General features: G+C 48.5%; 1 protein-coding gene across 19 annotated transcripts in view; it reads left to right on the top strand.

Annotated features, from left to right (window-relative positions):
- The window catches only part of RBFOX2 (RNA binding fox-1 homolog 2), a 617,871-nt gene that overhangs the window by 439,366 nt on the left and 156,544 nt on the right, over positions 1-21,961 (top strand). The window lies entirely within an intron of this gene.

Below are 21,961 nucleotides of genomic sequence, written 5' to 3'. Positions count from 1 at the left end.
GTGCAACATGCAGCAGCGAGGTTGGTTCTGAAATGGCCGAAAAGATCAGCAACCAAAGCCCTCAATGCATTACATTGGTTGCCCATAACAAAAAGGGTCTTGTTTAAAGTACTGCTAATTACCTTCAGAGCTGTTCATAACCTAGGCACGTTATATCTAAGGAAAAAATTTAGCAGATACTGTCCAACTAGAGCACTACGTTCCTCAACTGCCAACCTGCTTACCGTCCCGGGTTTCAGACTCAAAACCCGAGGGGGCAAATCCCTGGCGGTATTGGGAGCAAAAGCATGGAACACTCTCCCCCCTCAGCTGAGAATATTGGACAAGGAAACAGACTTCCGCAAACACCTAAAAACCTGGATCTTTAATCTCCAAGACACAACTGCCAGAAGCCTAGTGTAATCCTGGTCTTGGTCAAGTAAGCATAGAGACTACCTAACATCTGGTGGTCCTCTCTTTGGCGCCTAGATGCTCCTTGGAGCGATTGTTGCGCGATACAAATTGGCATTTACATTACATTACATTACATTACTGCTCCTCTGGGGTCTTGATCTGGTACCATGCCTGGCTCCACATTCCAGATTTAAGCCCAACGTTCAGCAATATTTGCTCCCTTTGACAGGGAACTGTGGTGTGAAGTGTAATGAACGGTAACATGCGCCAGAGGAGCATGTCTTAAGGCCTTTTGTAGGAGAGATGCTGCTCACTGCCATGCTACTACACTAAATATTCTGAACTTTTCTTTGATTCCATAGGAGCAATACCTTAGAACTTGTGACTTATTAGCCAGTCAGGACAGTAATCCAGATGGGTCACCTTCCTGGGTGTTCCGAGGCATGACTTTGTCGTTTTTCATTGTGTTGTAAACATGGCCACTCCGTTAATGGGCTTTTTTAGAATCTTCTAACAGAAAATCTCTGACACTATGCATCCACTCATTCCTTGCTTCCAGCACCCATAAGCTGTTGCTTGAATTAGTGCAAAGCCTATGTTCTGACCACAGCAAGCTAATGTGAAACGTACCTATTACATTCTAGTCATAAAGTGCTTGTACACTTTGCGCAATACCTGTCACTACGGTCAACTGACTATCACAAAAGAACATGACAAAAGGCAGGTACTTTGGCGACCTAGTCACAAAAGATGGGACCAGAGGGTAGTGGACACAGCAGAAGTTGTAAGGCAAGGCAACGTCTGAGAACTGAAAGTCTTTCTAGATTTATAGGCTTTTCCTTTTCTAATGGAAGGGGAGAATGCAAATGCAACCAAGCAATACCATTACAGTAATCAAAGTCAACATATAAGGAACCTAGGGATGTTGAGGGGAACCATACTTAATTTGAAAGTGGCCCAAGAAATATGGATCTCCGCTACCAACAAAAGCATAGGGCTAGTGGCAGGACATTTATCAATAAAGCAAAGCACAGAGATAGACAAACTAAGCAGACCAGAAGTTGGGTCACATGAATGGTAAGTAAACCATAAGGTAATGGATATCCTCTTCAAAACATGAAGTGCACAATGCACAGACCTGGTTGAAAAAAGAGAACGAGATTTGCCCAGACTTTGTATCCAGTTATCTACATCCCGAATATATAGAGAATGCTCAGCCAATAAATAGATATAGCACGTTTGCTTCAGCTTTTTCACAGATACCACTCATACCAAGTGTGATCAACAAACGCAAACAGACACTTATGACTGTGATCCTTATTACACCTCAGTCAGCACAACAGAGTACTTGCATCTACTGGCAATTATACAGAAAAAGACCATATAAATCAGAATAGACCTATTACGAACACAGCAGGGAAGTGTTTACCCAGATTCTGCCAGTCTTTTCCTAGCTGCATGGCTTCTGAGAAGTTGGAGTTAGACCATCTGCACCTACTGTCAGGATGCATGAAGGTTTACAGAGGCAAGGACACCGCAAAGTAGCTAAAAAAATCTAACATGGAGGTTACTTTAGGGGGCACAGTGGGCTTACAGTCGACTTAATAGTCGGTGATATGGATTCGACCTATGTCCACACCCAACAGGAAATATGTTTGTAGATACAAAGTTTGGGCCTAGCCACTAAATAGTGGAATAATAAATGCACAGCTTGATAATCTAGAAGAGTTAAACTGCAAAGCCATTTTTACAGATGAGTAACTGGCTTAAGTAGTGCAGGAGAGGGTGCCTTATTAAGAGTGCACTTATATGGGATAATGACATATACTAATAGAGAAGGGAAATAACATTGGTTATCAAAATCTTTCTGGAAGGGACAAAGAAAGTAAACTCCCCTTATTGCGAGACTACCTCCAATGTGCAACAAAATGTAGTATTTACTAGATTGGTGAAAGGACCTTTTGAACGCATCGATCATGCTGCTTTAAACAGCTCTCTTAAAAAGTCTTGCTCATAGCAATAACCTCCCTTTGCAGAGTGAGCGCGATTTAAAATATTACCTATTTAGTAGCCATGCCTACAAATAAAAAAGGACAAGATTGTAATGAGAACTACTCATCACTTCATACCCAAAGGATTACCTGTTTTGATGTAAATTAATCCACCTACCCACGTGCTCTTCACATGCTGTATGTGAGGGCAGTAGTGTTTTTTTCACTTGGGGGTGGTGGGGGGGGACAGGAGTTTTTTATATAGCGCAAACTAGACCCAAAGGTATCATAGTGCTTTACATAAGCACCAGTTGCGTTACAGACTGACATAAGTGTTATTTTCGAGACCAAAGCAATGATGAAAAGAGTGCACTTCTTTACATCACATGCCACCAAAACAAGGGGGCTGTCTGTAATCAAAGGATCAGTAGCTAGATGGGTAGTCCAGTAAATTCACTTATGTAATTTATTAGCAGGAAAAGCTTTATATGGAAGGCCAATAGCACTTTCTCAAGGTTAAAGTTGCTTTCTTAGGTAATGTCTCACCACAGTGACCTCATGATCTTCAGTGAACATAATTACAAACCAGTACAATTTAGGTATACGATCAAAATGGAAGTTAGTGTTTTTTTGTAAATTTTCCAACATTTAACACCCCATCTCTTCTAATAATTGGCAGTGCTTTAGAAATCATTGCACAATGCAACTGACTGTCCTCTTGATTCACACAAAGGAAATCTGTTAATTATTACCTCTTCGAGCTCTTTACTGGATTAACCCCTCCCATGCTGGGCCGATTTTTCTCGTGTGCTGAGCTTTTAAAGAATCAATGGCTTCATGACGGCCCCCAGCCGTCATCAGCACACGAGCACTGTAATGCATGACGGATGGGGGCCGTCATCAGCATGGAAGGGGTTAATGTCCTAGACCTATAATAGGATCACATTCCAAAAGTAAGGGTGAACTTACATGTAACAATAGCTTTGCAGCTTTAAGCTCTTAGTTTAATTTGCTGTGCACTTTTCTGCTACCTAACAGATGCTTTGGGGTACTTTATATAGAATAAAACTTCAGGCGCATTTGTGACAACTAAACAATGATGCTGAGTAAGCCAGCAATTCCCCAGTAGGAACTCTCAATCTTCAGTTTCTTTCTTTCTTGAAATATTAACATTCTATATTGTTGGCGTCAGCTCCCGTTTCTCCAGGGAGGACCACGTGAATCCAGAGGAGCTTCATGCTACAGTACTACTGTTACCAGCAATTTTAGGATAATAAGTGCCAAAAAAAAGTATAAATTGGCAAATCTTAAGATGGAGTTGTATCGAGGAGAAGGCATTGTTCCTGTTCACATTCAGGCATTGTTTTAGACTATTCTAGACCCAACTACTAGATCGCAACAGTGGGCTAATATACCTCTCAAAGAAAGCTGCAAAACTAGCGTTACAGGAAAGTAACTTCCTGTTTGTTACACCACCTATTTCATGAGTTACCTTTTGTTTGTTGCGAACACCCATTGCCGATAAATCACTAGTGGGAAGGTCTACTATCCATAGGCGATTAGTACTGTGCGGACCTCATGTAGCATTTTCTATCAAAGGTTTCATTTTTTTGTGTGGGCAGGGAGAGAATATGCTTGTGATAAGGCTGCAGGCAGCAAGTTGGTGTGTAGCCCATCCCATAGAGATAGGGTGGAGGTCATTTTGTTCATACAAAACACTGCAGAGGAAAACAGATAATCCAGACTGGATTGGTTGTTAAGATTTTGTGCCCTGCCCCCACGTTCACAATGAACAAGAGTTGGCATATACTTTATAAGCAACAGCAAAAATATCTGCTGCCCCCCCCAGGCTGATTTAATGGCCATTTTCCAAAATTCAACTGTACCCTGTTCTTCACCTCAAAGCACAGCTGCAGTTGTTTTTTTAGGCTTGGCTGCTTCTTTATACCTTACCTCCTCCCCTCTTCATACCTCTTTTGTTGATTTGGCTGCAGTCGCTTCTCAGTCAGTTGCACTCCCTATTCGGTTCTACGTGTCTTGATTCCCATTTGCCCTCCGACCATCTGGCAGGTTGGTAAAAAAGTTTTTTTCTCTGTGTCTTTCTTTATGGCCATTGAAAAGTGGAAGCTGTCCACATTGCCTCACATGTTTGATTGGGTTAACTCCTGGGATTGGCCTGCATTGCAGTATTTACTTTCTTAGAGACACAGAAGAAGCATTTGTGCCATATTGAGAGTGTGGTGTAGAAATAAAACTGGTGCTTCAGAGAATAACATGCTGCCTGCAAATAGTAAAACCAGCTACCGTTGGCCGATCAGTGATGACAACTAGGATTGGAAAACATTCCCTTAGTCGAACCCTTTGGCACCTTCTGTGTAGGATGGGGCGGGTTGCAGCAGAAAAGACCATGCCACATTGAGGAGCATATCAGTACACACCATGCGGGAGCGGTCCCGCAAGCGACTCGAGCTCCGGCAGTCGGCACGCGCCGCTAGAGGTCCCGGTCCGGAAGGAGGTCGAGGGACCGGTCGCGGGGCCGGAGTCACCTCAGTTCCGGGAGTCGTCGTCAGTCTTTGGGCTCGAAGTCCTCAGGTAAGAGGCACAAGAAGAGGCGACATCGCTCTTCTGACTCTCTCCGACGATCGCGCGACGCGGCCGGGGGTTCGGGCGACACAGCCCACGAGGCTCTGCCGGAGCCGCAGGCGTCGCGGCCTGCTCCATACCAGCCGGTCCCTGGGCAGAACGCGACGCCGGAGGAGATTGAGGCCTTCCTCAGGGCCATGAAGTCGCTCACTCCTCCGTCTGGTTCTGCGGCGCCTTCTAGCCAAGCGTCCCCGACGGCGACTTCGGTCCCGGCGCCACAGGGCCCCCGTTGGATCCAGGTCGTCGCCGGTCGACCTTACGACCTCGCCGACGCCGGCCCCCAGGGTGTCGCCTCAGACGTCGTCCCTGGTCCTACCCTCGATTCGGGGCCGGAGCGGCGCCGCTTGGCGGCGTATTTGACGCCGCTAGGAGATTTTTACTTCTACGACCCGGCCCCATCCTTTGACCCGGAGTATCAGGAGATGGGTGGCGAGGAGGACTGGGAGGAGTCCGAGGACCCTCTGGGACGTGAGTGCCAGTCTTCTCAGGACTGGGCAGGTGAGCTAGGGGAGGCCAGTGGTCTGGACAATTCGCCAGACACTTGTTTTGTCTCCCCTCCTACCGTGGCTATGGAGGAGGGGGCTGCCTATAGTGTGGTGCTGACGCAGGCTGCCAAGGCCTTGGGCCTTGTGCTCTCCGTCGCGGCCGTGAGGACTAACCTCCTCACTGAGGTCCTTAAACCGCAGGCAAGCTCGGCTGAGCCTCTGCTGCTGTTTAATGAGGCCTTGTCAGACGTTCTTCCCGGCACTTGGTCCAAGCCTGCTACAAGTCTGCCTGTAGATAGGAACGTGGCCCGGCGCCGGCTCCGGGCGACCCTTGCTTCCTGTCCACCCACCCCACCCTGAGAGCCTGGTCATCCAGGCCTCTAACTTCCAGACCGCATTCCCAACGGCTCCCCCCATCGGGAATCCAAGAGGTACGAACAGTATGGTAAAAAGATGTTCTCCTCACTCAGTTTGTGGTTGCGGTCAGTCAACACAGTGTGCCTCTTGGGCCGTTACACCCACTCTCTGTTGGACACTGACGCGGACGTGCTGCCACAATGTCCAGACTAAACTCACCCAAGCCCTTGTGGAGCGGCACGGTATTCCATCCGGTGTGGGCTGGATACCACGGACTCGCTGGGCACAGCGATGGCAATGACGGTGGCGATTCGTCGCCACGCCTGGCTGAGGTCCGCCAAATTTTCGGCTGATGTCCAAAACACCCCCTTATGGACATGCAGTTTGATGGCCGTCGCCTCTTTGGCGACAAGGCAGACAGTGCTCTTGAGCGATTTAAGGACTCCAGGGCTACGGCCAAGTCCTTGGGCCTCTCGGCCCCGCGCCAGCAAACTGTTGCCTTTCGCTCCTTTCGTGGCCAAGGAAGGGGCGCCCCCTCACGTCCTGCCAGCCCCGGCCCGCAGACTAACATCCAGCGCAGTGGCGGACGTGGTAACCGCCGAAGCAGCGGTCTGGGACAACGGCGAGGTCAGTCCACACCTACCCCTGCAGCATCCGCCTCAAAACCCTCCTAGTCCGAGCTTTCAGGCTCGTGTGACGCCATTGAGGGGCAGGGTTCACCATCACCTCCTCCACTGGCGCACCGTCACATTGGACAGGTGGGTGCTGCAAATCGTTCGAAGGGGCTACTCCCTCTCCTTCGAGGCGACCCATCCAGCCATGCCACCGCAGTACCACTGCGTGTCGAGGGATCACTTGAGACTTCTGCAAGAGGAAGTTACGGCCCTCTTGGCCAAGGGGGCCATCGAGCGCGTTCCTGGGTAGGGTGTGGTTGTTACTCCCACTACTTTCTGGTTCCCAAGAAGGGCAAAGGGGGCCAACGCCCTATCTTGGACCTGTGGAACGTCAACGGCTTCCTCCGGAAGGAGAAGTTTTGCAGTGTGAATCTTTCTGGATTCACTATGCTGTGCATTATTCCGCGATCTGGTGGTTGGGTCCGGATTCGTAGTCTTTTTTTTCTCTTTTTTTATTTTTTTTTTTTTGTAGCCCCGGTGGGCGTCGACGTCCCACCATTTGGTGCACCTTCGTGACGTCGGCACGCTTCCTGCGGAAGCTCCCACCCTTGGGCGCCATCTTCAGATTCTTTTTTCCACCGTTGGGTCTGGATCGTTGCATGAAGCTCTACATGCCAAAAACATATGCTTACAGGGTAAGAAAACCTTATCCTTTCCTTCTCTTGTGCCATCCTTTTGAAAATGTCAGCGCTTGGTTGGTACCCTTTTCTGGTACACCAAACCAATTAATGAAATTTCTTGAACTGATGAGGAAAACACCATATTTGGGGCATGTGTTGACTGCAGATAGACATGCTGTGCACACTCCTGCCATCTAGTGCTGGTCCCGGAACGTACAACTTGTTTTTCTTTTTCCGCCATCAGACATGGGCGGATAGCGTCCCAACTCTGTAACTTCAGCCACAGCGTAACGGGATCCAAAACTACACTGCATCAATCATCGCCGTATCTGGCAACCTTTTTCGTAACCTCCACTAAAGTGGCTGCTTCCACCATACCTCTACCTCCATGCCGCCGAGAAGGCTCGCCTCCGGTTATTTAAAGGTAAATAAGAACTCTTTCGAAAGTGCCCAGAGTGTGGGAACGAAGTATGCATACTCTGATCTGCACATCATCTGCAAACTTTGCCTGTTGCCAGATCTTAACAAATCAGATTTCATAGCCTGCAATCTGTTCACAACATGGATATGGTGTCGGAGGCTGAATTCTCTGCTGAAGAACTCATCGCAGGCAACCCAGAAAGGAAAGATGGTAGCAAAGGCAGTGTCCTCTTATGTATTCCACATTGTCGCATCTTGAGACTCCCAAAAATGCAAGGCAGGACAGGATGAACCCTCCTGCCATCTCTCAAGCCCCATGAAGATCCCACGACTACAAGATCAAGGCCCAGGATGAAGACCACTCCAAAGGCCTCAAGTGCTCAGTTATTAGACTCCTTCACACACCTTACTATTACCCACAACACCCATTCAACACCGCCTTGGTGCGCCACAGCTTTCGGGCTCTAGTTGACACCGAGGGCACCCAATGGGGCAGACATTGGCATCCAAGCCATTGACAACAATGGCTTAGACTCTGCAACAGCACAGATCAAAAAAGGACTTGCCACATCACAAGTTTCAAGTCACACTCAACCCCAAGGATGAGGGCAATCTATTTGAAAATCTCCAAAGAGGTATGAACAAGAAAAGACTTTTGGAAGGTGAACATTTACCAGGAAAATCGAGCTATAAAAGGTTGAAACAGGAAATTGGAAAATATTACTGGCGAACACGGAGAAGCCTTAGCATTAGCATTGCAGAGCATTTGTAGTGTGTAGCGCGCTCACTAGGAGCATTGTAGCTAATTTTTAAAATCCCCATTTTGTCTCCTTTGTTAGAAATTATTTTGTTTACACTTTTACCCTGATTTTATTCCTGCAATCCCTGCCACACATACTTGCACATTAAAATCTTAAAAAGCACCGCGTTTGGAGCGGGTCCCTCCTCCCAGCTGCATTACATCACACCGCCAGAACGGCAGACATCTTGGATGAGGGTTTGACGATCGGGGCGGTCTAGTGGTCACAAGGACGCTAGACGGGTACTTAAGCAGTGTAAATCAGGCGGCCGATCACTTTGGAAAATATTGCTGGCGAACACGGAGAAGCCTTAGCATTAGCATTGCAGAGCATTTGTAGTGTAGAGCGCGCTCACTAGGAGCATTGTAGCTAATTTTAAAATCCCCGTTTGTCTCCTTTGTTAGAAATTATTTTGTCTACACTTTTACCCTGATTTTATTCCTGCAATCCCTGCCACACATACTTGCACATTAAAATCTTAAAAAGCACCACGTTTGGAGCGTGTCCCTCCTCCCAGCTGCATTACATCACACCGCCAGAACGGCGGACATCTTGGGTGAGGGTTTGACGATCGGGGCGGTCTAGTGGTTACAAGGACACTAGACGGGTCCTTAAGTAGGTCATGCTGACGCGCAGCGGGCACGCCGGAGCATCGCCGGAGTCACACCAAAGTCCAGCCCGTCTGCGCACAGACGGGCGCAGGGGCTGGGACTACTGGCCAGCGGCGCATGTACTCCATGGAGGAGCTATATACCCTGAACAGAGGTGAGCCGCTTGTAGATCAGGCAGTCCTACTGACGCTTAAAAAGGATGCTATATTGCATCCCGATAAGGTTACTCCCCCCGCCCCCCCCCCCCCCCCCCCACGCCCCCCCGGGTCAGCACCCTGTATTAAAAATATCCAGCCTTAACACTCGATCGCTCCACTGCCATCATTTGGAAGTTTACAGCATGCTTCAGGACAATGACATCGATGTCCTGACTCTTTCGGAGACCTGGATGGCGAGAACTCAATGCCTGATATCATCGCCGCCCTCCCAAGCGGATATGATGTAATGTGGCACAACCGCCCAGGGGGCTCACGGGGGGAGGGGTAGCTATTTTCTATAGGAAGACTTTGATAGTTGAAAGTTGCTATCGGAGACAATTGACCTGACTGATTTGCTTGGGGTAAAGGTCACTGTGCACAATGTGTGCTGGGTGATTTTGTCAGTCTATCGCCCACCTAATTCAACTCCACTCTTCCATGATTTATTCTGCCCTATTATATCTGACCTATGCTCCAGATACACGAAAATCCTGGTAACAGGAGATTTCAACCTACACTGGGATAAGCCCAACTGGGACCTGCCCACGCGCCAGCTTGACACCTTAATGTCTGCGGTGGGCTTTAAACAAATTGTGGATGTCCCCACACATGAAAAAGGCCACACTCTTGACCTTGTGTGGACCACAGACGCTAGTCTAACCCTTAAAGATGTAGCGCCTTGCATTTGGTCTGATCACCATTTGGTATCCTGTGAGGCCCGCCTTAAAGGCTGCATTACTAGCTGTCCGCTTGGCATCAGGAAAACCCGGAAATGGGCTGAGGTTGACCTAGCGTCCCTGACTATGGTGCTCCCGGTAACACCCCAGGTCATAGATCTGGGACGTAGCCTGGACCGTGAATACTCTGACTTAACGAGGAGCATGATCCGGGCCATTGACCGAATAGCGCCGGTGAGAACACAGCGAATAAAGGGATCCGGAAAAGGGGCCCCCTGGTTTACGCCACCCTTAAGGGAAGCTAAAAGAAAGCTTAGAGCTTTGGAAAAGAGTGTGGAGGAAAACCAAGCAGGACACTGACAGGAAACTTTATAAAGCTTCCCTTCACCAATATAAAAATCTTATGACCCAAGCTAAAGCGGAACACTTCGAGTCCCGCCTAAGTAAGGCAGCGAATATTCAGAAAGAGACCTTTAAAATACTGGCAGAGTTGAGTAAAAAACCAGATAACTCCAAGGCTCCCATTGACTGTAACACCTTTCAGGCTTACTTTTTGGAGAAGGTGAAGATCATCATCCAGGAGATAAAGAACGGGGTGGCAATGGGGACTGCTATAACATCAGCATCTGAGAACGTGATTGACTGCTCCCTTGAAGTGTTTCCAGAGATGGATGCATTGATTCTGGAACAGCTGATGGGTAAAATCAAATCTGGTTCCCCAGCTGATCCATGCCCACCTGAGATCTTCTGTGTTGTGCGCCCCTTATTGGAGGAATGTATCATCTCCCTTCTCAATAGATCATTAGACAACGGGGTACCTACCGGTTGAACTTAAGGAGGCGCGTGTAAGACCCCTATTGAAAAAACCTGGGTCGGATCCTGCGGTGTTAAAGAATTACAGACCTATTTCCCAGCTACCTTTTCTCTCAAAAATTCTCGAGCAGCACGTGTTAAAATCCCTGTCCCTCTATCTGGAATCCCATCATCTACTCCATGAGCGACAGGCAGGTTTCCGAGCTCATCACAGCACCAAGTTGGTGATGCTCTCGGTGCTGGATGAACTAAGAGGCATGGCTGACTGCAAGAAACCGAGCGCCCTGATTTTGTTGGACTTATCAGCGGCGTTCGATACTGTCAGCAATGCCTTGCTTTTGGAAAGACTGAAGGATTTTGCGATTAAGGGCTTGGCCTTTCAATGGTTGCAATCATTCCTTATAGGAAGGACCCAAAAGATACAACTGGGGGCGAAACATCTGAGATGGGGATCTTAGAGTGCGGGGTACCACAGGGGTCTGCCCTGTCCCCGCTTCTATTTAATCTCTACTTGCAACCGTTGATTGCTTCTTTGGCCACCATGGGCTGTAAAGTCTTTAACTACGCGGACGACACGCAATTGCTGTTAAGTGTCGATGACACTACGGCCGCACAACTCCAAGCTCAGAACATGTTGCGGTTCACAGGGCAATGGATGACGGATAACCTGCTAAAAATTAATCCAGACAAGACTGAGGTATTAGTGATTTCATCCACTACCTCACCTTGGTGTGACCTCTATTGGCCCACGGAGTTAGGCCCTGCTCCAAAACCAAGCCCGTTTGTAAAGAGCTTGGGGATCAAGCTGGATGGTGACCTGTCAATGGCCCCTCAGATCTCTTCGGTTGTGGGAAGCTGTACAAACATCATTCGGCAACTGCGGAAGCTAACTCCTGTCCTCTCACAAGCCATGATGCGATCAATAGTAGCAGCCACCATCATCTCCAGAATTGATTATGATAATGCCCTTTACCTTGGCTTACCTATAACTCTGACCAGTAGGCTTCAGGTCATAATGAATGACGCTGCTCGGTTGATCTTCAGACTCCCGAGGAGATCTAAAGCCACTCCCCTACTACAAAGTTTGCATTGGCTCCCCATTAAAGAAAGAGTGGAATTCAAGAACTTATGTACGGCCCATAGGGCAATCTATGGCAAGGCCCCAGCCTACATTAAAGATCGTTTGCAGCTGTATTGCCCTATGAGAACACTCCGATCCTCAGACTCCCAGCTACTGGTCTGCCCTCGCTACAGGTTAGTGACTAAGGGAGGGAGAGCCTTTTCAGTGTTAGTTCCCAGTTATGGAACAGGCTGCCTGGGGTGCTGCGTGGGGAAGGGAATCTATTACGATTCAGAAAAAGCCTATAAACACTACCGTTCAGTAAAAGCATGAGCACAGTATAATCTAGCTACAGCCTCAGCTTCCACCTTACCAAGTTATTGTTTTTTACCATCTTTCCAAGCGCTTAGAGACCTGCAGGTGATTAGGCGCGATATAAAACCACAATAACAATAACAATTGCTCAAACCCAGCCTCTTAAAAAGATCGACTAGAACACAAAGCAACTAGCCCTATGCCACTTGACAGCTCACCACAATCCAGCAACACTAGTTTCGACACTCAGGTGACATTGATACAGGCAGCCCTGCACAGTACACTCCGGTTGATGACTTTCAGGGTATGCCTCCCAGATAGTCCAGATCCATTGGATGCCTATGACATTGTCATGTACCGATACGAATTAAGGCATCATAACCAGATGACATTACTTTTTGTAGTGTGCTCCAGCACGTGACTTACTATCACAAAGTTCAGATGCACGCCATGGAGGAAGGAGACGTTTTAGTCAAAACACTTCAAGACTGAGCACTCAGTGGAGTATTTGTCCACTATAGGGTCAATGCTTAGTCTCCCCAGAAATATTTAAAGACCCAGTTAGGACAAGGGTATTAACACCTCGTATTGAGCAAAAATGCAAACCATCACCTAATGATCTACTCTATATTAGGGGACACGCTACAGCGGATACCCTAGTAGTCTCAACAGCTGGGAAAAAAAGCATCTTTCCTAAGTACAAGTGACGTAACTCCTCTGGATAAGTAAAGTAAGCATATGGACACAGCAGGTAAACTAGTGGCGGTAGGGCATGCCAATCATTGTTGCATGGTCAATTCGGTCAGCCTACTCACTGCTCATAACAGAGCAATCTGGGATGACCTAGAGGAGCTGTTACATTTCCCAGATCAGTTCAAACAAAGAGCTGAGGAATTGGTGTCGGAGGACAAACAAATCCACACACAGTGCAGATACCGCTGCACAAAAAATCCACTTTCTCAATCATTCTGCACTTACGTGCTTGGCTACAGGTATTGAACTTTAAACCTGAGGTTGAGCAGCACCTCTTAAAAGTAACTTTTGATGAGGAACATTTCTTTGGCCCTGAGGTGAGTACCCAAATAGATTTTGTTTGGTTTAAGATACAGAAACCACCAAATTGTGGCGGCCCTACAGTCCACAACCCCTAGACAGCAGTCATTTAGCATGTTTCAGGGCAAGGATGTAGCCAAACAATACAACAGCCAAAACCACCACCACCGACACACAGTTCTATCAGAAATAGCAGGTATACCACCAGCAAACTGCTAGGGAATACATTTTAGGTGGCTACAGAGGTGGTAGACGAAAAGTTTAAGTCCCCGAAAGGGAGCCTCTACCTAAAAACAATGAATCACCAAAACTTCCTTCTATCCCATCACACAACACCTGTTGCACGAAGAGTATAGCAGTACCATCACCACCGGCCTAAAATAATATCCGACCAGTGAGTGCTGTCCATTATTCAGCACGGATTCTGCCTAGAACTTACATTATAACCTCCAAACATGCCATCACGCACACAGACACTAAACCCTAAGCACTTCCACTTTCTCAAAGAGGTGAAATCTCTGCTGTTCAAAGACGCCTTAGAGCTAGTTCCAAAAAACACCTTGGAAGATGTGTGTACTCTGTACTCCTTGATACCCAAGAAGGACGGCACACTAGTCCAATAATGGATCGTCCTCTCAATCAATACAACAAAATCCCACTTACAGCCTCTCCAGATACAAATATATCTGGGAGTGACCCTAAACTCAATTACAGCCAAAGCAAATCCCACAGACCAAAGGGTTCTCAATCTTCAGAACCAACTGGCTCTTTTTTTTAGCCACATCATCACCTGCCAATCATAGTAGTGATGAGCCTCTTGGGCATGATGGCATCCTGTATAGCAATTGTCCTGCACACCAGGCTTTACATACGTCCCCTAGAAGAGTGGCTAGCATCTCAGTGGTCACAAGAGATGGGCAAATTAGATGATCTAGTGTTGAGTCCGCCCACGGTTAATCGTCACTGCAGTGGTGGAGCACAGCCAATCTTCTCTGGGGCAGACCTTTTTTTGGACCCAATACTGCAAGTGACAATTACCAAAGATGCATCACTTTTATGATGGGAAGCGCATCATATGAAGGTTGACTGTCCAGTGTACTTCAGGCGATCAGCAAGAAAGGCTACAAATCAACATACTAGAACTAGTAGTGATCCAGGTAGCATTAAAAGTCTTTGTCACCACTGTAACTCTGAAAGTTGTCCTCTGATAAACAGACGTGACTGCATTGTATTGCATACGAAAGCCAGGGACACCCATTCGATACAGTTGTCTTGCTTGGCACAGGAAATTTGACATTTGCCGTTTTGCCATCACAACCACCTTCTCTCAGAATACCTCCTGGGAATGGATAATTTGGTAGCAGACCAGCTCAGCAGGACGCAGCAACAAGTCCACAAGTGGGAACTCCACCTCGGGTCCCACAATGCTGCTCCATCCCAAATTGGTGGACATTGGATGTGGACCCATTCGCCACTGCAGAAAACTCAAAATGCTCAAGCTTCGCCTCCAGGCATTATCAGTATGTCCAAGGGCAGAGCACTGTGGATGAATTGGTAAGGGATATTTGTCTACACATTTCCCCCTCTATTTCTCATTCCTTTTCTTATAAGGAAACTCAGACCTTCATCTTTCAACATGATCTTAGTATCTCCCATTTGGGTGAGACATCCCTGGTACATGACACTGCTGGAACTGTCCCAAGTACCTCATGGGAAGCTTCCCAACACACCAGACCTTCTCACTCTGAGTAGTAACGGAATAGGGCATCCCAAACTCGCAATTTGGCTCCTGAAGTCAAACTTTCTTCCAAAAATCATATCTCCTTTTTTTCACCCCACTTAAATTATGCACTAGACCGCTCCATATTCTTTCCTAAACAGGATGACAGTTGCAGAAATAGCACTACATACGCTTGATGTTAAGAGCATTGCTATATTACATTGATAGGACTAAAGCCTTTAGGAAAACACAAGTTATTTTTTGCTTTCTCCAATCCTAGGGATGGAAACCGTTTCAATGCAGGAATTCTACAAAGGATAGTAACATGCATACAGATATGTTAGATTGAAGCCCAATGCACATTACCATCAGTCTCACCAGCATATTCTGTTAGAAAGGAAGGTGCTTCTTTAGTGTATCTAGGTAACATTCCTTAAGCTGCCATTTGTAAGGCAGCTACTTGGAACTAATCCGCATACTTTCCAAACACTGCTGCATGAGTGTCCAAACAAGACAACAAGTTTTGTTTGGTCAAACCATGTTAAAAATGTTATTCCAGACGTACACCTCCCGAAGCCACTGCTGGAAGAAAACTGCTTTACAGTGCATGCATAGTATGTGTACCTGCAGCCAACACATGCTACACATGTTACAATGTTAATTACCTTGTAAGCATCTAATCGTAGCTTGTAGTGCTGCAGATTCACATGTACCCTGCTGCCTCCTTTCAGGCATTCTTATGTTAATTACCTTGTAAGCATCTAATCGTAGCTTGTAGTGCTGCAGATTCACATGTACCCTGCTGCCTCCTTTCAGGCATTCTTTTGTCGGATATCATGTATAAATATGCTGTACCCAAATATGTACACATAAGTTTAGCCTCACACACACACACATCTTATTCTTATGTACATCTTCAGCAGCTCCATTCTCACTCGCCATAAGGGAGAGAAAAAATTATCTAACAATGGAGTGCCGGTGAGCATGCACGTTCACTCGAAGAGGAGCCTTCTTGACGTCATGTCGGCAACAGAGAATTCTTTGTGGAAAAACAGGTTGTAAAGTCAGGGCTCAACACTAGATAGCATGACTGTGCATAGCATGTGAATCTGCAGCAATACACTCTAAAAATATATGGTTAGAAGGTAAGTAAGTAAAATACTCTTTTTCAACCTACCTAGACCACCCCACCCTCTTTTTGTTTTTTTCATGGACAAATGCTCTTGCAGTTGAACAGCACTTATAAGGATATCTGTTGGGCTTATTAGTCACAGTGATGTGATGTCGCGCTTTTGGCTGTCTACGATGTAGGAAACGTTTTTGGCATTAGGATCTCAAAGTTGACTACTGTGTTCTACCATTGTGGTTTTCAGGGGCGAATAGGTTGTTCCTGTATTAACTTAGTTACGATGTTTGAGAGCTAGGATTACAAGTAAGTAACTTCTTCATTGCAAGGTCTTTAGTAATCTACATAGAATGGTGAATAGAATAACGTGTGTCTCCTTTTTTCCAAGGTGTAAAACGGAAATAATATAGTGGAAAAAGACGGGTTATTAAAAGCAAATTCCCAGCGAACCAAACAGGTTTTGCAAAGAAGTCTCCCCAATATGGATGTCTTTTTCTAGGAATAAAAAAATCTGGGTGGTAGTGCCTTTTAGATATATGTACAGATATCAAGGTACCTATTGTGCAATTGTTAGCATATGGAACATTCATAAGTAGGGCTGTGGTGCAATTTTCCCCTTGTGGATTACACCTCCACCGTGCTTGATGGATCTGAAAGAGACTATTAGTTAAACATTCTTCACCTTAAAATTTCCCCCAGGCGTCAGACTGGATCTAGAGAATTTTTCTTCAGCAGTACCCCTGCATGTTGATAGGTGGCGTCGGTTGAGTCCGCATCGTGGTCTCCAGGACGAAGTCTCGCTGCCTATTTAGACTTCCCCCCCTGCGTGCTGTCAGTTCTTTCTTTTTCCGCACCAGCCTAACGCAAAGAGAGCTTGCCCCGTAGTCACTTTTTACTAAACGTTTGTTACGTCTTTTTCTTTTTTACTCTTAGACTGCTGGTGCATAAACTGTTGTCCGTCAGGGTTCTGCACCTTGTGTGCCTCTGGTGCCTGGAGCGAAACCACGACCCGAAGTCGTGCTCCACCCGTCAGGCCATGAATCCGAAGTCTTTTCAGGAGCGGTCCCGAAAGCTTTTGGAAGCCTGGCAGTTGGCTCTGCGTTGCTCCCGTTCTCGCTCGAGGGGAAGGTCTCGAGACCGGTCACGGAGCCATCACATCTCGTCAAAGTCTTCGTACTCATCGGGTAAGTCTAAGCACAAGGAAGGCGATGAAGCACCGGAGCGTCGTCGCTCCAAGACTGTCTGCAGTGCCTGATTCTGGGAAGACTTTGCCGACTCTGCGCCTCCCCCAGTTTCTGGGAACCTGGGCATTACCTGCCCAGCTTTGTGCATTTTACAAAGTCCTCCACTCCATCTTTGGGCAGTTGGACTCCACTGGTGAATCTCTGATCCCCGCGGAGCCGTTTTAGGGCCCTGGGCCTTCAATGCTGGCAGCTTCGGCGCCGCAGGGTCCCCAAGGATCCATGCCTGGATCTGGATGAATGCCGGTCGACCTTACTCGACCTTCCCTGGTGCAGATCTCGGTGGCGACGTCGCCAGCGTTGGCTGTGCCCCAGGCCGATGCCACCCCCATCCTCAACCCTGAGATGTACCCGGAGCCAATTTGACATCGGCCAACTTCAAATCCAACACCGTAGCATACTTTTGTTCCCCTGTTCATTCCAGAAGTTCCCTGTCAGCCTGAGGGTTGAGAGGAGGAGTGGGAGGGATCGCTGGACCCTTTGGCAGACCTACTGGAAGAGCTGAACTGGAGAGAGGAGTTGGGTGACGCACGTGGTCTGGATACCTCCCCAGACTTTGGCATGCTTTCTCCCCCTGTCGTGGCTACGGAGGAAGGCTGCTCCTATGCAGTGGTGGTGCGTAGGGCAGCTGAGGCCTTGGAGCTCCCTACAGTGGCAGTCAGGACTAACCTAGTGCTTCAACTGACTTCCTCTGAACCCCTCTTGCCTTTTAATGAAGCCCTTACGGACGTACAAGCCCAGCGTAGGGGCTCCTGTGGAAAGGACAATTGCTCGCCGCCTCTGCCTGGCTCCGGGTGATCCCATTTTCGTCTCAAACACCCTTCCCTGAGAGCTTGGTGGTCCAAACCTCTTCATTCAAGGGTGCATTCCCTTCCGCACCCCTGTGCCTCAGGGTATCCAAAAAGCTGGATCACTGTGGGAAGTGTATGTTCTCTTCCTCCAGCTTAGGGCTGTGGTCCGTGGATACCGCATGCCTCTTGGGCCGTTATACCCATCCAGTTTGGGATACGGTTGCGCAGGTGCTGCCTCGGTCCCCGGAGGAGGCCCGGGCCATTCTCTCCCAGGCAGTGGCAGATGGGAGAGATGCAGCAAAATTCACAATCTGCTATGGACTGGACACCGCTGAGACTCTGGGCAGAACGATTACCACGTAGGTAGCCCTTGGGTTCTACACCTGGCTGAGGACGTCTGGTTTTTGGGGGGATTTCCAGGCTACTTTGTCAGACATGTCCTTCGATGGCCGTCGTCTTTTTGGTGACAAGGCGGACTCAGCGCTTGCGTTTTTAAGGATTCTAGGGCTACAGCCAGATCTTTAGGCCTCACTACGTCCTCCCGTCCCCCACAGTCTGCCTTTCGTCCCTTTCTTGGCTATGGGAGGGACACCCCATCACGTTCGACCCAGTCCAGCTACTGGCCCACGCAAGCTGCCCAGGCTCTGCATGGCTGCAGACATGGAACCCAGGGACACGGGTCTGGGAACCAGCATGTGTGCCAGTCCACCCTAAACCCCCTCCCCCATTTCCCTGCAGCAGCCTCCAAACCCTCCTAGTCTGATCTTTCAGGGCCAGTAGGTGGCTGGATTCCCCATCTCCTCCCCCCCAGGCACTCTATCACGTAAGACTAGTGGGTTTTGCAGCTAGCCCGAAGGGGCTACTCCCTCCCCTTTGAGACTACCCCTCCTTCCTTGCCACCGTCGTCTCTCAATAGTATGTCAGAGGATCATTTGGCGCTTCTCCACCAGGAAGTTTCAGCTCTGATGGCCAAGGTACCTGCGCCAGAAGTAGGTTGTGGTTGCTATTCCTGCTACTCTGGTGCCCAAGAAGAACAAAGGCCTGCGTCCTATCTTAGACCTTAGGGCCCTCAATCGCTTCCTCTGGAAAGAGAAGTTCAAAATGTTAACTTTGGTTCTGTCTGCCCTCGACCCTGGAGACTGAATGGTAGCATGGTCTTGCAGGACGCTTATTTTTTCATCCCCGTCCTACCAGCCCACAGCCGTTACACTCGGTTCACTGTAGGCCACAAGCATTTTCAGTTCACTGGGCTCCCTTTCGGCCCTAACAGTGCCCCTCTGGTGTTCACAAAAGTGACGGCGGTGGTCGCAGGTTATCTGCGCAGATCGTGGGTTCCTATCTTCCCCTATCTCGACGATTGGCTGTTGAAGGCAGGCTAACACCAGGCGGTAGTCTCCAACCTCAAGACTACGGCAGGCGTCCTGCACTCGCTGGGGTTCACTATAAACGTGCCGGAAGTCACACCTGACCTCCCTCTCAGTCGCTCCTTTTCATTGTAGCTGTTCTGGACACAGTTCAGTTTCGGGCTTATCCTCCAGAGCAGAGCGTCCGGGATATTCTGGCTATGATACTGATGTTTCAGCCTCTATCCTGGATTTCTGTGTGAATGACTCAGGATGCTGGGTCTCCTGCATCCTGCTGGTAGATCAAGCCAGATGGCATATGGGGGCTCAGTAGTGGGACCTGAAGTTCCAGTAGGCGCTGCATTGGGTTAATTCTTCCGACTACGTCCAGATCTCGGAGGAGACTGCGGAACAACTGCAGTGGTGGTTAACGAATCAGGATTGGGTCAGAGGCAGATCCTTCCCCCTTCCCCCAAGGGGGAGGCAGAGTCAGCAGAGTCTGGTCTCCGGCGGAGTCCAGTCTCCATATCAACCTGTTGGAGCTCCGGGCAATTTGCCTGGCACTGAAGGCATTTCTTCCCTCTCTCAAGGGGAAGGCGGGACAGGTGTTCACGGACAACGCCACTGCCATATGGTACTGCAACAAACCAGGCAGGGTGAGGTCGTGTACCCTTTGTCAAGAGTTTCTTTGCCTTTGGACATGGCTGGAACATCCGAGCATAATCCTGGTGGTTCAACACCTGGCTTGTTGTCTAAACGCCAAGGTGAACGAACTCAGCCGTCTGGTGGATCATGAGTGGCGTCTTCACTCAGAGGTGGTGCAAGGTCTCTTTCAGCAGTGGGAAGAGCCTTGGTTAGATTTGTTCGCCATTGAAGAGAACACGCAATGTCAGCAGTTCTGCATGTTGGAGTTTCCAAAGCAGCATTTGCTAGGCGACGCTTTTCGTCACGGGAGGAGTTGCGGCCTATTGTAAGACTTTCTGCCTGTACCACTTCTGCCCCGAGTGCTGAAGATCAGGCGCGACCGGGCTCCAGTAATTCTTGTGGCTCTGGACTGGGCATGAAGCATCTGGTACCCCGAGCTCCTGAGCATGGCCATAGATCCTCCGATCAGACTGCCCCTTTCGGGAGTATCTTTTGTCGCAGCAGCAGCGGACGGTCCTCCACCCTAACCTGTCCAGCCTCCTACACCTTGCGTGGAGATTGAGCAGCGGTAGTTGACAGCTTTTGACCTTCCTCCTGAAGTCTGTAATGTCATCTTGGCAGCCAGGCATCCCTCCACTAAGATGGTATACGCCTGTCGATGGAATAAGTTTGTTGCATGGTGCACAACAAAGGCTGTGGATCCCCTTTCAGACCCTCTTATTTCTTCTTTCTTTTGCCCAGCAGAGCTCTGCTCTGGGCACTCTTAATGGCTACCTGGCAGCCATTTCCGCTTTTCTTCGTCTGCCACACCAGCCTTCTTTGTTCAAGTCCCCTATTGTAAAATGCTTCTTTAAGGACATTATTCACCTCTTTCCTCCATCTCATTTCATAATGCCTCAGTGGGACTTGAACATTGTCTTAAGTTATCTTATGTGCGCTTCCTTCAAGACACTTCACAACTGTCCTCTCATGCTTCTCACTCTGAAGACTGCCTTTCTAGTGGCTATCACCTCTGCTCGCAGAGTGAGTGAACTTCAGGTCCTTTCTTCTAGGCCTCCTTTCCTTTCAGCCTAAAGTAGTCACTCCCTTTCGCATCGGGTAGACTATTACTCTGCCCACCTTTTCCCTATCTCCGCACCCTTCCAAGTAGGAGGAGTGGCTCCACCTCCTGGACCCAAAACGTGCGCGGTCCTTCCACCTTGACCGCACAAAAGATTTCCAGGTGGATGATCATTCCTTTGTTGGCTACTTGGGTGCCAAAAAAGGTCCTTTGTATCAAGATTTGTTATGCTTTGGCTGAAAAGGATCCTCCAGTGGGGCTGCGTGCTCATCAAACTAGAGCTACGGCAGCCACCACTGCTTTGTCGAGGGGAGTTCCACTCATCGATGTCTGCCAGGCGGCCACATGGGCTTCTATAGACATTACTGCTTGCATAGTCCGGTCCGTAGGGACGGCTACTTTGCTCGTTCTGTCCTCCAGGATTTCCTGGTGTGAACTTGGTTCGCAGACCCTCCACCGGGGATGGTATTACTGGGGTATGTATTCTAAGGTAAGGAATCTATAACTAATAGTCTTTCAGATGAACAAGTTGCTTATCTTCAGTAACTATGTATCTGTAAGAGCCATATATTAGTTATAGATTCCTTACCGCCCCACCCATCCTCCCACCTCTGCAAACTGACTTCTAGGGTTAGGTACACCCTTATATGGCCCTAGTGTGGCTCACCAGTGGTCAGCGTCTTTCCTGGCTTTCCGCTTCTGGTGTGGAATGTCGTGTCAGAACTGGCGCCCGCGCGCTGGGGCGGCGTGTTAAGTAGGCACTGCAACGTCATCCCGGTGACCATGATGCCGACGACTGACATTGAGTCGACCGACGCCACCTACCCACGCGCAGGGGTATGGCTGAAGAAAAAAATTTCCGGACCCAGTCTGACGCCTGGGGGGAAATCGAAGGTAAGGAGTCTATAACTGATATGTCTCGTTAC

This window comes from Lissotriton vulgaris, chromosome 1_1 (assembly GCF_964263255.1).
Source record: "Lissotriton vulgaris chromosome 1_1, aLisVul1.2, whole genome shotgun sequence".
Classification (NCBI taxonomy): Eukaryota; Metazoa; Chordata; class Amphibia; order Caudata; family Salamandridae; genus Lissotriton; species Lissotriton vulgaris.
Note: the sequence above shows the minus strand (reverse complement) of the source record. Positions and strands in the feature narration are given on the sequence as shown.